Below are 19958 nucleotides of genomic sequence, written 5' to 3' on the forward strand. Positions count from 1 at the left end.
CATCCTTGGCACGGTTTCCCCTGTATTTTTGACTATATGCTAGACTTCGTTTTTGCTGGTTTTGGTACTCTGGGGACTTTACCACTGCTGACCAGTGCTAAAGTACAATTGCTGTCTGTGTAAATTGTATTGGTGATTGGCTTTTCCATGGTTGACATATTTGGTTTACTAGTAAGTCCCAAGTAAAATGCACTGGAGGTGCCCAGGACCTGTACATCACATGCTACTAGTGGGCCTGCAGCACGGATGGTGCCACCCACATGAATAGCCCTGTAAACTTGGCTCAGACCTGCCACTGCAATGTCTGTGTGTGCAGTTTTAAATCTGCCAATTCGACCGTGCAAGTGCACCCACTCGCCAGCCCCAAACCTTCCCTTTTTGTACGTGTAAGGCACCCCTAAGGTAGGCCCTAGGTAGACCCATGGGCAGGGTGCAGTGTAATCAAAAGGTAGAGTGTGTACTTGTGTGATTTATATGTTCTGATAGTAAAATATTGCCAAATTTGTTTTTCACTATTGCAAGGCATATCTCTCCCATTGGTTAACATGGGGACTTCCTTTAAATATCTTTTACATGTAGTTTCCCATTGGGTGCAGATAAAGATGTGGAGTTTAGGGTCTCTGAACTCACAATGTAAAAATACATTGAGGTAAAGTTGTTTTTTGGATTGTCAGTTTGAAACTGCCACTTGTAGAAAGTGGGCATTTTTTTGCTTAACCATTCGGTGCCTCTGCCTGCCTGTGGAATTTACGTCTGGGCCAGACTGACAGTTGAGCTGTTTGTGAATTCCCTCTAGACAGTGACACAAAGGGAGCTGGAGTATCCTGGGCTAGAATGGGGAGGGAGGAGCTGACACCTGCACCTGAAAGGGCTTTGTCTGTCCTCCCACAATGCAGTCTCTGACCCCCTGGTGTGTGCCTGGGGCCAGGCCTGGGCAAGGCAGAATCTTGTCAACAACAGAGAATTTCCTTTGAAGTGTGCCTACTTCAAAGGCAGAAATGGGTTTAAGCAGTGGACCCAAAACCCCAGACTTTTAGAACACTTCAGGATCAAGAGGAACCTCCGCCAAGGAGAAGAGCTGAAGAGCTGGAGTAGGATTATATCCCCTTTACTGTGTGTGTTTTCCTGGTTTGGCCTGCAGTTGCTGCTTCTGCCTTAGAGAGGGCAGCGACTGGACTTTGCCCTGTGTCCTGCTTGTGAAGTTTCTTCAAGGGCTTGGACTGAGTTTGCCTCCTGTTAAAAAGTCTCAGGGACAGCAAAGACTTCACCTACCAGCCGGTGGGTTCACTTGCTGTGGACTCTAACTCGCCAGGAGGTACCTACTTCAGTTTCTGGGCCCCTGGGAGTGAAAGCTGGTGAAAAACCAAGGAAAACCAAGTTGACTGACTTCAGACCACGTCTGGACTGATGCCGCTGCTTGACCCCCTGGCGCTCCCTGCAACTCAAGCCGTGGTCCCCGCTGGAGTACGATGACTCCGACTGACATTGCATGCCTGATGCCACTGCAGCCACTGACATCCTGTGACCGGGAGTCCAGAGTGCTGTGTCACCGACGTTCGTGACACCTGACTCCACCGCGGCTCCTGCAACCTTGTGAGGTCCCCCCACCGCGTCATGACCCGCTGGACATTGACCCCGCCGGAAGTGTAAGGAACCGATGCTTTGCCCCAATGCCACATCATCTCCACTGCTCCCCAGCAAGAACCCGACACCTCACACCGACGCCAGCACTCCTCTGCTCTGCAGCACCGGAATCGATGCTGCTCCGGATCCAGCGATGCACCGGCCTGTTTCCTCAATCCCACAAGGTACTGTACCTGGGGCTCCGTGTGATGCTAGAACCCACGCCATTGGCGTCAGATTGTTGGGAACGACTCCATCACAACGCCATGATAACACCAAAATGAAGTATTTGTGTTTCTAAGTACTATATTCAAGTTTAATCTTTGAAAATTCATACCTTTGCTTGTGTATGTTGGATTTTTGTTATTTTGGTCTTGTTTTACTCAGATAAATATTCACTATTGTATAATCTGGTGTTGAGAACTTTTGTGGTGTTTCCACTGTGTTACTCTGTGTGTTGGTACAAATACTTTAAACATTGCCTTTGAGATAAGCCTGACTGCTTGAGCCAAGTTACTGAGGTGGTGAGCAGGGGTTATCCTAAATGTGTATGTCCATTACCCTGACTAGAGTGAGGGTTCCTGCTTGGTCAGAGTGCAACCTCACTGCCAACCAGCGACTGCATTTCTAACAATTTCCCTTTCTGAATGGTGGCCAGTCTAGTATGGGCTGGAATGGCAAACTGTAGTCCTGATTCCTTTAATTAATCTGGAAGCTGAATGACAGGTGACCTGCATTTGCTGGCTGTTTTTTCTGTTGTTCTTTAATATAGTCTGTCGAAGTAATCAACTTTGTTGTAAATCGAAGTTGACTTGCGGTTCTAATGCATCTCAAAGAGATTAATTGTAAAATTCTTCTGAGTGTTTTGAGTTTATAGCTACTTACTTTAACGATCATGCAAGTTTATGTTTCAACATTATAAATGCAGGTCCTAGTATAGCAATGGAGTTTTATCAAGGCACGGAGGTTCAAAGACTTATTGTCATTTTACATGAACATAATAAACAACGGTTCCTTCGGAAACACTGAGGCCCAAATTTATGAAGCCCTCGTGTCACCCTTGCATTACACAAGGCGACACAGGCAACATAGGGGCTTCAGTGAGATTTACTACGCCATGCAAAGCCACCTTGCATGGCTCTGTGTGGCTTAGTAAATCTAGCTTACAGCAAGACAGTGCAAATCACTGCATTGTGTTACTCTGCATTGGCAAGGCATTCCATGGGTGGAGTTGAGCACCCCCATCCATCCATCCATGGATTTTGGTGCAATCACATATTTAGTTAAGGGTAGTAAACTTGGGATCGCTACGTCATCCCAACACAGGAGTAACAAGGAGAAATATTGTTGTTCCCCCTCGTTAGTTCACTTTTTACATGTGCTGACAATTTCCAAATGCTAAATTATGGATATTTCACGTATACAAAGAACATAAATTACACAATATATCAACAGTAACACAACACCTAACCATACTCATGATATATCAATATATTAATAATAATAACACCTAACCATACTTATGAGTGCTCCAGATAAAAATTGGCACAGTGCAAGAGAATTGTGAAAAAGTGAATTGTGCACTGCAAAGGAATGCTTTTGGATTAAGAAGAAAATAGAGTTTATGTTTTGCCTGTAATAATCAATATTCTTAGTATTAGGGACTTTATCACTTCTTGGATCTCCTTAAATATCCACATTGATGTCCGACCAAAACAGTAATGTTATTCACATTTTTAACCTTAATCCACAGAAATTATTATAGATTTTTATCTGACCAAACTGAATGTAGCACTTTAATTCACCAGGACCAGGGCAAAGGTAGCACCATAAAAATGTGGAAATATGGGAAAAACAAAAAAAATATAAAATGTACATATCAGCATGAGCGTAGCTTGGTCAATAACATTGGGGGTTTGGTGGGGGGGGAGTTGGTTGAGCTTCATACTTCCCAACAATCACACTGACATATAATGTAAAGATACATGAGAGATGCTTAAATTGCAGTTGAAAGGGAGAGGAATGCAGATTTTTAGGGGTACTAAATGAGGAAAAAACACAGTATTTTGTAAATTTAGTAACATTTTTTAAGACTTTCAAAATGGAGGGAGTGAGTGTGTGCATTTTAGTCTGTGTGTATGTAAAAATTCTTGGTGAAATCCAACAGACGCCTCATTGTACCCGCCTGAAAGCACCTGTACCCAATATGAACGCCTTAAGTGAACACTGATATGATCTCACATTCCAAATCGTAAGGAGGAAGATGTGTGAAAGAGACATATACCCCCTCTTTGGATTCACAATGAATTGTACCAATTGGTGGTGACTTCAATTGTGGTTACAAGCCTTTCAAAAGTTATCAGCTCTCACAGTGAAGACCTGCTGCATCATGGAAGCATGCACTGTCTCTTTAATGGACATAGGCTGTTAAAAATGTTTCCTGTTTGGTAATGGGAATGCAGGGATGAGAGTCTGCTGTCCCTTGCAGGCTGCCATCCCTGTATTTATTTACAATCATAGGTGGCTGTACATATCGATCTGCCAAATTAATAATCATGTTATTTTGAAACCCTCTGGTGATGAACAATTTGCCATGCAATAACTTTGCACACAGGTTGGGGCACAAATTGCTCCCCTATTCTCAAACCAGTCGATGAGCAAATTGCAGTGGCTGGTTTGCAAACAGGGATAACCATACAAGGCCTTATGTTTGAGTTTTTAATTCTCTGCAAGATGTCTCCACGTGTTTTCATTCTACGAAGATTTATTGCGGTTCAAGTAGCATCATTTATTTCAACCCACAAAGATCACCCGCCTTCTTTTTCTTAACATTCCTGTTTTGTGTTATATGCAATCTTCATCTTTGTGTTTCATTAGTCCTTGATCTAAGACATCAGCATTACACTATAAAATGCATTACATTGTTTGGGTGAGTCATCTATATTGGGTTGTGTTCAACCTCACGTCTGTTCTAAATATATAAATGTATGTATTGTCAGGCCAGTTCTCCGGGGCCAGCATAATGTAAGGGAAGATATGCAATACTTGCAACAAGTATTGTCTCTGTCCCTGGAAATAAAGGCCCATATTTATGGACAATTGGCGTAGGGCAGTGCCACAAGTCATTTTTGCTGCGGTGCCAATGTGAAAGGGCAGGAATGCACTGTATTTCATAAATACGATGCATTCCTGTTCTTTCCCCTTGCACCAGTGCACAGATTGCTGGCTAGTGCCAACGCAGGCATCCTTGCACCATGGCGTATGGGTGTCTGTGTTGCATTCAGGATTGTTTTTGTGCAGGAAGGGGCATCTTCCGGCACAAAAACAATCCAGAGAGGCATTTTCCTCTTTTTATGTGTGCCGTACAATGAACCACACATGTAAAGAGGAAAAAATGAGGAGAAATAAAAAGGTTTTGGGGCAGCCCCAGTTTTACACAATTAAGTAAATCTGGGGCAGTATAAAAATCCATGGGCGTTGCGGGGAAAGACCCACCACAACGCCCATGGAATGCCACCTGTTGCAGGGTTTATGGCAACACAGAGACTTGCACTGCTTTGCCTTACTCCATATCTATGAGGTCATGAAAAGCCATGCAAAGTGGCTTTGCATGGCCTCATAGATATGGTTGAGAGGCTTGTGCCATGGGAGCGTGAAAGAAGTGATGCTTTGGCAGCTCACGCCTCTCATAACTATGTTCCATAGAAATCTGATGCTATTGCTAGTTCCCTTAAACCTTTGTTAGGCTTTGATGTTTAAGGAGCTGCCGAGTATAGCAGTCAAGGCTTACCCTTCAAAGTTGATGTGAGGGTAGAAAGTGTAGTTCAAGCACAACATGTATCCCTTAGAATCAACAGAATATCAAGTGATTTTCTTTTTATAAAAAGGTATAGGACTTTGTTTATTAAATAAATATGTGCAGCAATTTTTAATAGCTCAGTGGCAGATAACTCACTGGAGGTTCTCTAAGTACATACGTTTTATATCAGATAGTATGCTCAACCTTGGGGGAATACATGTAGGAAATCAGGGCTACAATTAACACAAGTTTAAGCCAAGAGTAAAGCTTGCTTTTTATACTACAGTGGTGTGTAAATGTTTTAATGATCAAAGTCTCTCTAGATTTATTGGGGCTTACGGGGGTCCTGTGGTTGGACCCGCAGGCTTGGTTGACACAGGAGTCTACTGCTTGTGGTATGCAGCCATTTAATGGTGTTGGTAGGCAGGTGTTTAGTCCTTTACTGGTGCTGGCAGGCAGGGGGATGTTGGGTCTGTCTTTGGAGGTGAAATCATTTGAGCATGTGGGTCTGGGCAACACCAGTAGATCGTAGTTGCAGGGTACAACTTGAGTAGAGTTGCACTGGCCTTGATAACAGTCGTGGGCATGTTGGTATGGAGTCTTCTGTAGTGCTTGATAAGGTGGGATTGCTGATGTTCTGTTCAGTGAGGGGTTACTTCAATGTATGCTTCTTGCAGAGTCCTATTTGGGCCTCCTACCTATCTATCGGCTACAATTGTATAAGACCTGACAGCCTTAGGGTGGTCTTCCCTCAAATATTTTGCCTTCTTGCCTCACATTTTTGCTGATTTCTTTTTGTCCTTAGGTCTCTGAGCACATTACCACTGATGTCCAGTGCCAAAGTGCATCTTTTCTCTCCCTCAGACATAGTTTAGTTAGTATACACACAATTGGCATATTTAATTTACATATAGGTCCCTAGTAAAGTGCACTACATGTCCCCTTAGCCCTTAAATTAAATGCCACTAGTGGGCCTGCAGCACTGCTTGTGCCACTCACTTATGTAGCACTTTAAAACATGTCCCTGTATCCGACCCGTGCTCCATTGCGGATGGCCTGACTTTTCAAATTTGACCTGGTCTAGCACAAACAGATAGCCCCGGGTGGTGCTTTATGCTTCTAGGCACTGCAACTAAGCTTATCCTTTAAAATTCATATCTCAATGTCTACTAACTTGGTTGTTTTCATTTTTGTTGTGTTGTGTTCATTAAATTATCTGTTTTTCTAAGCTGGTGTGGTATCTTTTTGTGTGGTGTTTACACTGTTTCGCTGTTTGAAGTGTTGTGCAAATACTTTACTCATTGCCTCTTAAGTTAAATCTAACTTCTCTGTGCTTAGCTGCCATGGGTGAGTACAGGTTACTTTAGGGGGTGTATCTGGATTACCCTGACCAGGATTGTGGTTCCTGGCTGTACAGGCCTCAAACCTCTGCCAACCAATTTCTAACAAAGGGTAATGAGCCACTTCACAGGGTACCTCATGTAAGGTCACACTGGCAACTGCAGTGCGTTTCAGATAATGATATTCACAGCAGGGGACAGTGAGAAGCCGGGGCATTACATAAACTAGGCATAGCAGTCAAGGTATGAGCATATGGTAGTATGAGCACCATCTGCCTCAAATCTTCTCATTATTATTTGGGAAATCCTGTGCAGAGTTAATTAGTTCCCTCATTTTCTTGAACAAGTTCATTGCAGCTCTCCATTCGGCAGGAGAAAGTGCTCAGGCAAATTTCCAATGCCTCCAGTGTTTCATTATGGTGCATTTACCCAAGGTGACTCCAGTACTCAGCAACATACTCTCCCCCCCTGTGCCACCCACATAATCCAGGATGCCCAGCAGGGCATGCTTGGGGAAAAGTCAATCTGATGTTGTAATATCTTGGAAAGTGTGCAAAAAATGTTGTCCCACAATCTTATAATATGAGAACATTCCCATACCATGTGGAAGAAAGCCATATTTGTTCCTGGCACATCTGGGACAGCGACAAAGTGGCACCAATCCTCACAATTTGGCAGGGGGTGATATATGAGGTGTGAAGGTACTTCAGTGCAGGGAGGCGTAGACATGAGGAAGTACAACATTTTCTCTGGGCCATTCTCACGTCCCACCAGTCGCTATCATTGAAAGGGACCACCCAGCTATCCCATTTAGCTTTTAGGACTCTAAATCGGTCAGGGGTTAGCTTTAGGGAATGATATAGGGTTGAGATGGTGCCTTGACCGAGAGGTCTAAACAGGACTTTAGGCTCTAGAGGATTGTATCCTGGGAGACTGGTTAAGGAAGGTTAATGGGCCATTAGGGTGTGGCGTACTTGTAAGTATTTGTGGAACTGGGATTATGTAGTGTGAACTACGCCTGTAACTCCTGGAAGGATTTTAAGCATGAGCCTGTCCAGACGTCACTCAACTTAGAGCTGCAGATGAGGTAGCACTGGCTAAACCCCTCTAGTGTAGTTGTTTGTGGAAACCATAGTGTGTGCCATGGTGAGGGGGCTCTGTGTGGGTGTACTGTCCCAAATGATCCATTTGAGGGCTGACCACCCACAGAAAACTGACATGCAAGTGACCTTTGGAAGTGTTTTTGAAAGAGGGTTGCCATACAGCAGTCCCTTGATGTGTTGACTGTTGAATACAGACACCTCAAGCTAAAATGTGGGGTCATCCAGCACCCTAGCAGCCAGTCATTAACTACGTGAGTCCGCCATTCTCATCCCACCCTCATATGTGGACTGTGTGAATTTATGGAAAGTTTTCCTAGGTGGCTTATTCTTCCTGAGAAAGGCTAGTATCCATGCCAGAAATCGGTCAAACCAGGTTTAAGGCATAAGGAGGGAAACGTTTTAGAGAGTATATAGGAGTCTGAGGCGTATCATAATTTCAAAGAGAGCCACTTGCCAAAGTTCAAAGTACATTAAGGAGGAGGTTTGTCCATCTGCCCATGTCTTGCTTAGTATGGTACAGTAAAGAGTTAAGGTTGAGGCTCCAGGTAAGTACAGGTTCCAGCAAAATGTATACCCCCAGATATTTGAAACTAATGTGATAGACTGGAATGCAAGATTGACAGTCAATTGTCATATTGTCGCCTCTTAGAGGGACTAAGAGTGACTTTGTCCAGTTGCCCTTAAGTCCTGAGGCTTCTCCATACACATGTATTTGGAGGAGGCGGGGTTATGAGGGAGGAGGGTGGCCCATGAAGATGAGGATTTTGTCAGCATATAGTGCAATGCGGTCCTCAAAGCCTGCTTGCCAAAGGAATCCCCAGAATTGTGCATCACATCTGAAGCATGTCCCCAGTAGCTTAATCACTAGGACAAATAGGGAGTGGGGAGATGGGGCAGACCTGTCTGGTTCCCGGGCCACTCAGGAATGTCGGTGAGAGAGGGCCATTGACTCTTCCTTGAGCGCAAGGCTGGGCATAAAGTACTTTGATGAAGGAGATAAAACAGGACCCAAATCCCAATCAGTGGAACCAGAATACCCAGTCTAGGGAATCAAAGTCTGTCTCAAAGTTGAGAAGTAGGCTTGCAGTGGGGTCACAAAGTGTTGAGTGAACAAAGCAGCATGGACTCTGCAAATAAAATGATTGGTGCTGCGAGGTTGCATAAAACTGCATTGGTCAAACTGAATACGCGTGGTAATTAATCCCCAGTAGAAAACTATTGACCAGAACCTTTGTGTATATATTTTAATCTCAGAATTGATCAGGGAGATTGAACGGTATGAGGTGCAGGCCTCTGGAGGCTTCAGCTTTATAAAAGACTACTGTAGTTGCTATGTTACAGACCAGGGAGAAGCCACCCCTATCAATGCCTTCATTTGCATAAGGTTAGAGGTAAGGAGCAAGTAATGATTTAAATTTGGAGTAGTGTTCGGCTGGAAATCCATATGGGCTTGGGGTCTTGCCCGATTGCGTATCTGCAATGACCACTTCAATCTCTTCCAGGGTCCAGCAGGTCCATGACAGTGTTGGACAGTAATGCCAGGGATATAATATATATGAGTAGGTGGGTAGCCTTACTTTGGGGGCAGGTACACAGTGCGTATAATCAACCAATCAAAAATTAATCAATCAGTAGATTTGTAGATTGCTTCTTGTCACCCGTGAAGGTATCAAGGTGCTGGCAGGGTCTAGTTGTTTAGCCAAATAGCCATGTCTTCAGGGACTTTTGGAACTCTGGGAGAGATGGGGAGGTCCGCAGATGAAAAGGTAGCTCATTCCATGTCTTCACTGCTAAGTAGGAAAAGGAGCCACCTCCACATGTGCTTCGTCTGTATTGCGGTGTGAAGATTAGAGAAAGGGAAGCAGAGCAGAGGCGTCTGGTGGGCTGATGGAGGTTCATGTGGTGGTTCAGGTAAGTGGGTTCACAGTTGTGTAAGACCTTGTATGCGTGGGTCAGGAGCTTGAACTGGCATCCTTTCGGTACAGGGAGCCAGTAGAGTTCCCTGATGTAGTGGGTGATGTGAGCTTGCCTAGGGAGTTCCAGGATGAGCCCAGCTACATCATTCTGTATGGGCTGTAGTTGTTAGTGGAGGTAATCTTTGATCCCTGTGTAGAGAGCATTGCTGTAGTCAAGTTGACTGAAGATGAGAGCCTGAGTGATGGTGCATTTTGAGCCATTTGAATATCTTACAAAGCATGAGGAAGATGAAGAAGCAGAAGACAAAGTTGCCCAGAGTCGTCATGTTAGCTTGTTGTCTAGAATGTTACCTAGGTTCTTAGTGTGGTCACTGGCGGAAGATGTAGGTCTGAGTACTGAGGGCCACCAGAATTCATCCCATGGAGAGCTTTTGTTTCCGAAGATCATTACCTCTGTTTTTATCTGTGTTTAACTTCAGACAGTTATCCTTCATTTAGTTGGTGACGTCTGTCATGCAGTTGTGGAAGCTGGTCTTGGTGTTGGTGGTGTTTTCAGAGAGGGATAGGATGAGTTGTGTGTCATATGTGTAGGATATGATGTTGAGTCCATGGGTTTTGACACTGCTGGCCAGAAGTGTTGTATAAGTGTTAAAGAGGGTGGGTCTGGGCAAGGATCTCAGAGGTAGTCCACAGGTGATTTCCTTGGGTTTAGAGGTGAAGAGAGGAAGGCAGACTTTTTGAGTTGTTCTGGGGAAGAAAGAGGCAATCCATTTGAGAGCGGCTCCTTGAATGCCTATGTTGTGCAGTTTTGTGATGAGTGTGTGGTGGCAGACAGTGTCGAAAGATGCCAAGTGGTCTAAGAGGATTAGAGCTGCAGTCTCTTCTCAGTCGAGTAGGGTTTGGATGTCATCGGTGGCCAATATGAGGGCTATCTCGGTGCTGTGGTTGCTGTGAAATCCATTTAGGGAGGAGTTGGGTAGGAGATTTTATTCTAGATGTGAGAAGAGTTGTTGATTGATAGCTTTTTCTAATACTTTGGCTGGAAACAGGAGCAGGGAGATTGGTCAGTAGTTGTAGAGTTTGCTGGGGTCTGCAGATGGTCTCTTCAGTAGGGTGCTGATTTCTGAGTATTTCCAGTCCTTGGAGAAGGTGGGTGTGGAAACTGAGGTATTGAATAAGGTGGTGAGTAAGTGGCTGAATCTGGGTTTGCTTATATTGAAGATATGGTGCGGGCATGGGTCAGTTGGGGCTCCTGAGTCGACCAAGTGCATGATGGAGGTGGTGTCCTGTGGGGCAAGCTGGCTCTATTCTGTTAGTCAGATATCTGTGGGGGTAGCAGGGTCATTGTCTTGCTTGAATGGTTGCCTTGGGCTGGGGTGTGAGGTTTCTTTAGATGTCTGCGATCTTGTCGTGGAAGAAATGTGCAAGGTTGTTGCAGAGTTCCTGTGAGGTGGTAATGTTGTTTTTTGTGGCTGAAAGGTTAGAGAATTCTTTGGCAATGCTGAAGAGCTCTTTGCTGTTATTGGCGCTTGATTTGATGTGTGAGACTAAGGTCTTTTTATTTGATTCTCTCAACTGTCTGTGGTAAAGGTTTAGGGCTGTCTTGAAGGTGGTCTTGTCTGTCGTGTCCTTGCTGGCGTGCTATCTCCTGTCGAGTTGTTTTCAGTGTTGTTTAGCGGTTCTGAGGTCTTCAGTGTACCAGCTAACCTGCTTGGTGGACCTTCTGTTGGTGTTGTTGCCGATGGGAGTGATGCTGTTGGCACAGTTGGTGATCCAATTTTTGATATTTATGATGTTCTAGTGTAGGTTGTCGGAGGAGATGGTGTGGTTGATCTTAAGGGCGTTGATCCATGTATCCTTTGAGACTTTGCTACAGCTGTGGTTGGCAGACTGGGGCAGAGGTCTGTTAGCTGGTGAAGTTAGTCTAGGTGAGTTCTGTGGTGTGGCTGTACCTGATGCAGTCAATGTAGGTGCAGATGCGGTCTAGTTCGTGGCTTGTGGTGTGCCTGGGGTCGTGGACGAGTTGTGTGAGTCTGATGTTGTTCATGCTGGCTCATTCTGGTTGTCGAGATAGAAGTTGAGGTCCCTGAGGAAAATGCAGATGTTGGAGTCTATGGCGAGAGGACGATAAAGTCAGAGATTAAGCCGCAGAAGGCTAAACATGGTCCTGGGGCACAATAGGTGAGGGTGCCTCTGGTTGAGGTTTTGAGGTGTTGAGATGTTCCATTACTGGGGTGATGTTGTCATTTGTAGTAGTGCTTTTGATGGATTCCTTCTATATTATGGCGATCCATCTGCCAGGCTTGTTGATGTGGTCAATGTGGGTTATCTTGTATCCTTCTGGCATTGCAGTGGTGATTGTGAGCGCAGAATTATCATTGAGCCAGGTCTCAATGAGGAAGAGGACATCAGGTGTGAGGGTGGAGATAAGTTCCCAAATCTTGGTGGTATGTTTCCATAGTCAGTGTGTTGAGAAGGGCACACGCAAGTTGTTGTTTTCGTTTAAGTGGCGTGTGTAGTGTTTTTGGGGTGGGGCTGGTCAGGTCTGTGTGCTGCGGCAGGTGAAGTGGCAGTGGGTGCAGGTGAAAGTTCCTACCTGGGAGCGTGTGTCTATGTGGTGGCAACTGTAACATCTAGGATCGAGGGTGTAGAGCTTGGCAGTGGTGTATTTGTGGGGGTTGGAGGGCCATGGGCCAGGGCCCTGGAGAATGTCCAGGTGCAGACAGGAACTTCCAACATTTCTTGGACTCTTCAAGGCAGAGTTTACACAGTGAGGCCTGATCTGCTGTGAGTTGGCATTTCATGTGCACGTCCCATCACTCATGGTAGGCCTGCTCTAGGCGTACTGAGCCATCTTCCAAGTGGGCAATCTTTTAGAGCCTAGTCTTGTTTTTCCCATCAATGTAGGCTTTTGCTCTACATGTATGATCACCCTATCAGCTGCCAAAAATTGGTGCCAAGTTTAGAAAGCCTTTATTTAGCTTGAAGTACAAGGTTAGCGCCGGAAGCAAATGCTGGGAGCAGCGTTGTTCTACTAGGTACAGTGCGCAGAGCCTCGATATGGGTCATGTGCCTTCTCTGACCTGACGCATTCTTATGTGTAGGGGTGTGATTGGTAATCCCCTGCAGGAATGTATCCATCTCCTTTGAGCCCACCATGTCTATGGCTGATAAAAGAGGGAATCTAGTTTTAGACATGCAGCCGTGGGCCACCGAGACATGCTTATAGCCCAATTTATGGGTATGTAGGGTGGTGTGAGTACTTGAAAGGGGGAACGTCTTGTGGAGAAATATTGCAGTTCCCCTTGACCATCACACCAGTGTAGTGCATTTGGAGTAAGGGGTGCAATCTTTGGAAACTGATGCGGCCAGAAGATGCAAGGGTGCCGTCACTGATTTTAGCCTCTGAGCCCTCCCGTCATCGTACATGTGGTCCAGAAGTTCCTTGGCCCACGGTCAGAGTGCTGCAGCTGTCTCCAATTCATGTTGTGTGTCTTGTGGGGGTCAGATGTGGGTGCTCCAGTGGGCTTTGCTAGTGAGGAGACCATGTCTCCTTTGTGCCTCTTCAGGTCATTAGCAGTTTGTCATGCCTCGAGCCGGCAGCCTGGCCGTCCCTCCTGGCAGACGCCATCATGTTAAGTGTTGTATTGGACTTCTGGGCTATAGGACAGAAAGGGCTTCTTGCCCATTAAGCAATGGATCGGACAGTCATCCCCATCTAGGAGAGTCCCTGGGGTTTCAGTTATGGGCAAAAAAATGGAGATAGCAACAGGATTACGGCTGATGCGGCAGGTTGGACATTAGAGCTTGCTAGAGAGCGTCCTCTGTTTTGACTGGGCAAGCCACTCCCCTGGCAACTGCAGTACCTGTGTCGATTGTACAGCTCAGATGTTTTTCTTTCAGTTGGGATGGTCAGATTTAGCAGCAATAGACACCTCAAAGGCACAAGGGATCTCCAACTCTGTACAACTTTTGTTCTTACAATTCAAGGTGGCCTTTCCCCTTCTCAGTAGGGCTCAATGCCATAGATTTTCTCCATAATCCTAGATATTTAATCCTAGCCTCTTACAGAAGCCAGCCATGGAGTATGCCTCTGGACTGGTCTTTCGCCTACACAGGTGCACAGAACATCAGTGAGGCAAAAAGTGAACAATAGTTATGTGAAAGGCATTTCCAACTGTCCAATGGAATTCAAAGTTTGTCCTAAACTTGAGGGAAAAATCAATCCTTACAGAGTGCATTTCTCTTTCAGGTAAGCACATCTCCATGGCAACCACTTGGGGGATGAAACTGTCACTTTGACTTCTGTGTTTTTGCTTCTAGAACAAAGCACAATATGCTTTCCATTTGAGTTGTATCTTTAGCAGTCTCACATGACTTAATATTTGCCCAAAGGTTTCTGTCTTTTAAGTCACACCTTGATTTGGTTGAACTGTTTTGCAAAGGGAGAAGGGCATTCGACAGGAGCAATGGAGGGCGACCTGAAGAAAAGGATAAACAGCTATTTCCTAATACCACCAACCTTGTGCAGTAAACTACTAAGTTAGTGGCTTCATACACAGGGAGACATCATCTGCCTATCCCACTGCACAGGTATCCAAGCACTCACATGCACATTCAGAGTGGGTGCAGTTACGACCTACTGCCTGGGGTTACTAAGGCGAGCCAGTGGGCAGTCCACCAGTGAGGTTCAGGTTAAAAGGGCACATACCCCACCACGAGAATTAGTTGCCACCTACCTTCTGTAGTGTTGTAGCCTAAACATGGGGATGGTAGTCCCACATGCTAAAAGGAGATCTAGATGGATGAACATCTAAGTCCTGGCAAAGTCTATCACTCCGGTAGTGAGAAACATGCCATAATCATATAGAGCACTGACCACAAAACTTATGTACTAGAAAATAGACTGGATCCACCAGAATTTAAAAATGATGACCAAATTGTCACATGGACACTGCAGGAGATGCTCTTTAATATTCCTTAAACGCCCTACCCCCATCATCCTAGTACTTCAGTTTACAATGAGAGGGCACTAGTCCAATCTAGTTCTCAATAATTAGGATTCATTTGCATTGCATGAACTGGTTTCCTACTGACCTCTCAACTCTAAACAAGCATCAAGAAGGTAAACTAGTTAATAGTTCATTATCTAGTTCAGTGGTCCCCAAACTGTGGTCCGGGGAGAAGGTTGGGAGACACTGATCTAGTTGACTGATGCATTTTTTGGTGTCCTGTTTTCTAACTTCACATTTTGATTAAAAGACAGTAAAATGCGCAGGCTGTATGGGACATGATGAATGTTTATCAGTTTTTCTTGCATAAGGTTTGATTATTCTTGAAAACTTAATGATTATCAGCCAATTTGAACGCCTGGTTGAAAAACAAGGGAAATGCAACAAATTGGTCATACTATGGCTGATTAGGTTTAATTCGCAGAGTCCAGTTGTCTCAATAAAGTAGTCATTTTACACTTAACACATATTAGTTTCATTTGTGAAGAAACATTATCCTATTTAACAGTCCGTCAGAAATCATGGTCAGATTATAAGTTAATATTGGAGGGCGGCTGCTGGCAAGAAGGGCTTGTGGGGCCGCGGACAAACAAAAACACTTACCTGCCGTGCCACCTCACCTCTGCTGCTCCTGCCGCCTCAGTGCTTCTGCCTTCCTCCCCTCCCCACCCAATTCAGACGCTTCTTACACAGCATGAAAGAAGCACCGGGATTGGCCTGTGCGGGCTGAAATGCCGCTCAGGAAGAGAGTGAGAGCCTGCACTTGGTCTCCATCACGCACTGAAACACAGCTGGGTGGAGAGTTTTAAGTGTATGTGTCAGTTTGGCCGGCCTAGGGCAGCCGGCCAAACTGATTTGCACCCTTGGAGTGTACCTAGCATTTCTTTCCCCCACCGTCCATGTGACGGGGAGAAAGCAGGCCCAGCCCCACCCTACCTAAGCAGAAAAATCAAATGTTAATAAAAATACTTTAATTTTCATTTTATTTTCCTGCTTCCCTGTTTCCTTCTTACAACGTGGGGATGGGGGAACGACTGTCCTCCACCATAGTGGAGGGGCCACCCCAGTAATATAGTTTGCTTTACTAGAAAGCTTGCTTCAAAAGAGAATATTAATAAATACAAATATATTTATGTATCAATATTGGAACATGAGGATTTATATCTTTAAAGATTTTCACAAAGCGTATCATCTTTTGGTACTCCACAATGAACTCTGTTTCACAAAATTCAGATTAGGGGATGTTTTACTAGCTAATATGACCAGGCTCTTGAGTCAATATTCCCATAGAACCTTGGTACACTGAGGCCCATATTTAACTGAAAATGACAGAGCGCGACACTGCGCCAAAATTGGCAGCGCAGCGCTCTGTCATTTCCACAATGCAGGGATGTGCCATACTTAATTGAACACGGTGCACCCCTGGGTTGTCCTCTGCACTGGCGCTAAATTGAGCTGCCTAGCGCCAACTCAGGCATCCTTGCACCATCGTGCAAGGATGTCTGCTTTGATGGCTTTGGTTGTTTATGTGTGGGAAGGTGTCCCTTCCTGCACATAAACAATCACTAATAGCGATTTGGCACTTCTGTGTTAGCTGAGAATGCAGCACACATGGAAAAAACAAAAAATGAGGAGGAATAAAAGTATTCCTCCTCGTTGCGCCTTGCTGATGCCACGCCTGGGGAGGCATTAGATTTTGACACTGCCTCAGTTTTATGAGCACTCGTAAATCTGAGGCAGCGTCAAAACGCAATGGGTGTTGCCGTGGCTGGCCCACAGCAACACCCATTGCATGCCCCTTCCACACAAAGGGCTGCATGTGAAGGGGCCGTATTTACAAGGTGGCGTTAAGCCACAAAAAATTGGCTTAATGCCACCTTGTAAATACGGCGCACTGCTTAGTGCCACTAGAGCATCACGAAAAGTGACACTCCCGTGGTGCTAGGGGCTGATAAATATGCCCCTGAATGTCTTTGTATAATGAGATGGACACAGCTTGCTGCAGACTTGCTAAGGCAAACTGATAGTCACTGTCCTTCAGGGATGGAAATAATCTTCTCAGGGGTGTGGCTTAGTCAGTATGATTAGAGGGATGTGAGCTTTAGATTTTTCAACAAATATGACAAGCATGGCACATGAGAGGGGCTAAAGGGGCATTGGAAAGGTAGACAAATATAGATTGGCAGGGGAAGTAAGTGAGAAAACACAATATTTTGTGAAAAAAACATTTTTGTACACTTTCAAAGCAGAGAGGGAGAGGGTGTGTGTGTTTTTTTCTGTGTTTAAGTAAAAATTCCTGGTGAACTCTGACAGATGCCTTGCCATACCTGACTGAAAGCATCTCTATCCAACTATTTACTGGAAAATACATTTGTTAGGGAGGTGTAACACCTCAAACACCCACTTGAAGCTACGTCCCTGAATCATCTATGCTTTCTCTCCGAGTTTGCGGTGCAGATGGAAATCACAAAGGTGCTCTCCCTTTCTGTACCTTAAAAATGCTTTCATGACTTCATGCTGATGCCAAGCCTTCCCAACCAGTGCTTAATTTGAGTGGGTTGTTGCAGGTGCGGCCCACTGGCACTTATTTTTGTGAACCAGCACTCATTTTTCCTCAACATACTTGGAAACAAAACAAGACAGAGAAGAACACAAAGGTGGAAAAGGAGCAGGTAGAAGAGGGAGAGTTAAGAAATTAACAGGGATAGAGGAGAAAGGGTCTGGCTTGGATTTTAGAAATCCTGCAGTAATCGAGTCCCCAAAATATTTGCTATGTAAATAATATAAAAAACTTGAAGTAAAATCTGATAAAGTCTCTTCAAAATTAAGATTTTTTAAATGTCTTTAACACGTGGAAGCTTTGAGGATTATGATAGGGCACATTATAGCATTCACTTGTACTTATTAAAAGTTATATTTTTTACAACTGAAAGTCTGAATTCATATCATACATCATAATGAAGAAGAAAGACTTTTAGTGAAATAAATAATTTGCCTGATAACACAATTGAAGAGAGGAAGCAGCGGTGCTTCCAGGTTTTACTTTCTAGAAATCAGTCAAGAAATGTGCATCTATTTTCCTTTCCTTTTGCTAAAGCTTTGTTTTTTCCTCAGTGCACATAGCTGCCAAGTTTACCAGATCCATGCATAATGTGCTGCATCACTCCATGATTTTTCTTTGCATTCTGGGAGTTGTAGTCCTGTATTGTAATGGGAAAAACTAGGCTACAATTCCAGAATTCAAAGAGCAAACCTGGACTGGAGCAGCACATCACGCATGGACCTAGAAAACTTGGCTGGGCTGAGTGCACTTTTCAAAACACAGTGCAAACTCGATCCCAAGGTTACATATAGTAAAGTGCATTGTTTATGAGCATAGGGAGATAAGGGACTAAGGGGGTCATTCCGACCCCTGGACTGCGGATGCACCGCCAACAGGCTGGCGGTGCATCCAGGCCAATTCTGACTGCAGCGGTAAAGCCGCGGTCAGAAAAGGAAAACCGGCGGTTTCCCGCCGGTTTTCCGCCGGTTTTCCCCTGGCCTGAGGAATCCTCCATGGCGGCGCTGCAGGCAGCGCCGCCATGGGGATTCCGACCCCCTTCCCGCCAGCCTGGTTCTGGCGGTTTTGACCACCAGAACCTTGCTGGCGGGAACGGGTGGGCATGGGCACTGCAGGGCCCCACAAAGATTTTCAGTGTCTGCATAGCAGACACTGAAAATCGCAACGGGTGCAACTGCACCCGTCGCACCCTTTCCACTCCGCCGGCTCCATTCGGAGCCGGCATCCTCGTGGAAGGGGGTTTAACGCTGGGCGGGCGGGCGGCCTTCTGGCGGTCGCCCACCAGCCCAGCGGGAAACTCAGAATGACCGCCGCGGTCATTTGACCGCGGTGCGGTCATTCGGCGGCTCCCGCCAGGCGTGCGGTTACCGCCGCCGGCGGGAGTCAGAATGACCCCCTAAGTGTATCAAAGGATTTTACATTCGCAAATGGTACGAATTGGTAAAATCCACCATTTGCGAATGCAAAATCGCCTTTCACGATGTATGAAAGGCATTCGCAGTGCAAATTTAAGGAATCTGTAAAATAGCGATTCCTTAAAATTGTGAGTAGATAATGCGAATCGCACACTACGAATCGCAAATACCAAATCTCAATTCAATGTATCAAGCATTCGCAAATTGCGATTAGTCGCAAAATGGGTTTTTGCATGTGCAATTTACAAATTTACAAATTGAAATCAGGTGGTAAACAGGTGCAACCTATATAAAGAGGCCCAGAACGCATCAGCTCTTTTCCACAATGGCTGCACTCTACGTCATGGCGAGGAGGATGAGGATCCTGGCAGGTTTGAGGAGAGGGAGGAGGAGACAGGAGCGCATTTTTAGAGTGCGCATTATCCTATTTGAACAGACAGAGGAGGAGATTTTTGACAAATACAGGTTAAACTCAGCCTTAATACTTAACTTGATAGCTGATTTACAAATCCTACTGCAGCGAAACACACACAGAACGAATGCCATGCTCACTCGTGTGCCAGTATTATGCTCCCTGAGGTGCCTCTCAAAGTGCGCTTTCACGCTTCTTTAATGCATTCCTCAATGCCATGCTAACCAAAATCTATATGCACATAAAATGCCCTAACATCACACAGGATTAGCAAAAAACAAAGTTTGATTTCTACCAGGAAGCACAATTTCCACGTGTCATTGGCTGCATTGATGGGACACATGTAGCTATCTGTCCACCATCTGCCACAGAGTATGTTTATCGGAACAGGAAGAGTACACATTCCATGAACATACAAGTCACATGCAATGCCTCCAACGTAATAATGGATCTTGAGGCTAGATACCCAGGTATCACACATGGGGCCAGATGTACGAAAAAACCAAATTGCAAGTCGCAATTTGGGATGCAGAAAGGTGTCTCAGACACCTTCTGCAAGTCGCTATGGGGTCGCAAAGACCCACCTCATTAATATTAATGAGGTGGGTCGCAAATTGCGGCCCCATAGCGACTATGGGCACTCGCTAACATGGAGGCCTGCTGACGTCAGCAGGCCTCCATGTTAGCGACCTGCTGCTCAATAAAGCATTTTTTTTTTTTTTTAAATGTAGCCCGTTTTCCCTAGGGGAAAACGAGCTGCATTTTAAAAAAATCCGAA

This window comes from Pleurodeles waltl, chromosome 2_2 (assembly GCF_031143425.1).
Source record: "Pleurodeles waltl isolate 20211129_DDA chromosome 2_2, aPleWal1.hap1.20221129, whole genome shotgun sequence".
NCBI classification, from domain to species: domain Eukaryota; kingdom Metazoa; phylum Chordata; class Amphibia; order Caudata; family Salamandridae; genus Pleurodeles; species Pleurodeles waltl.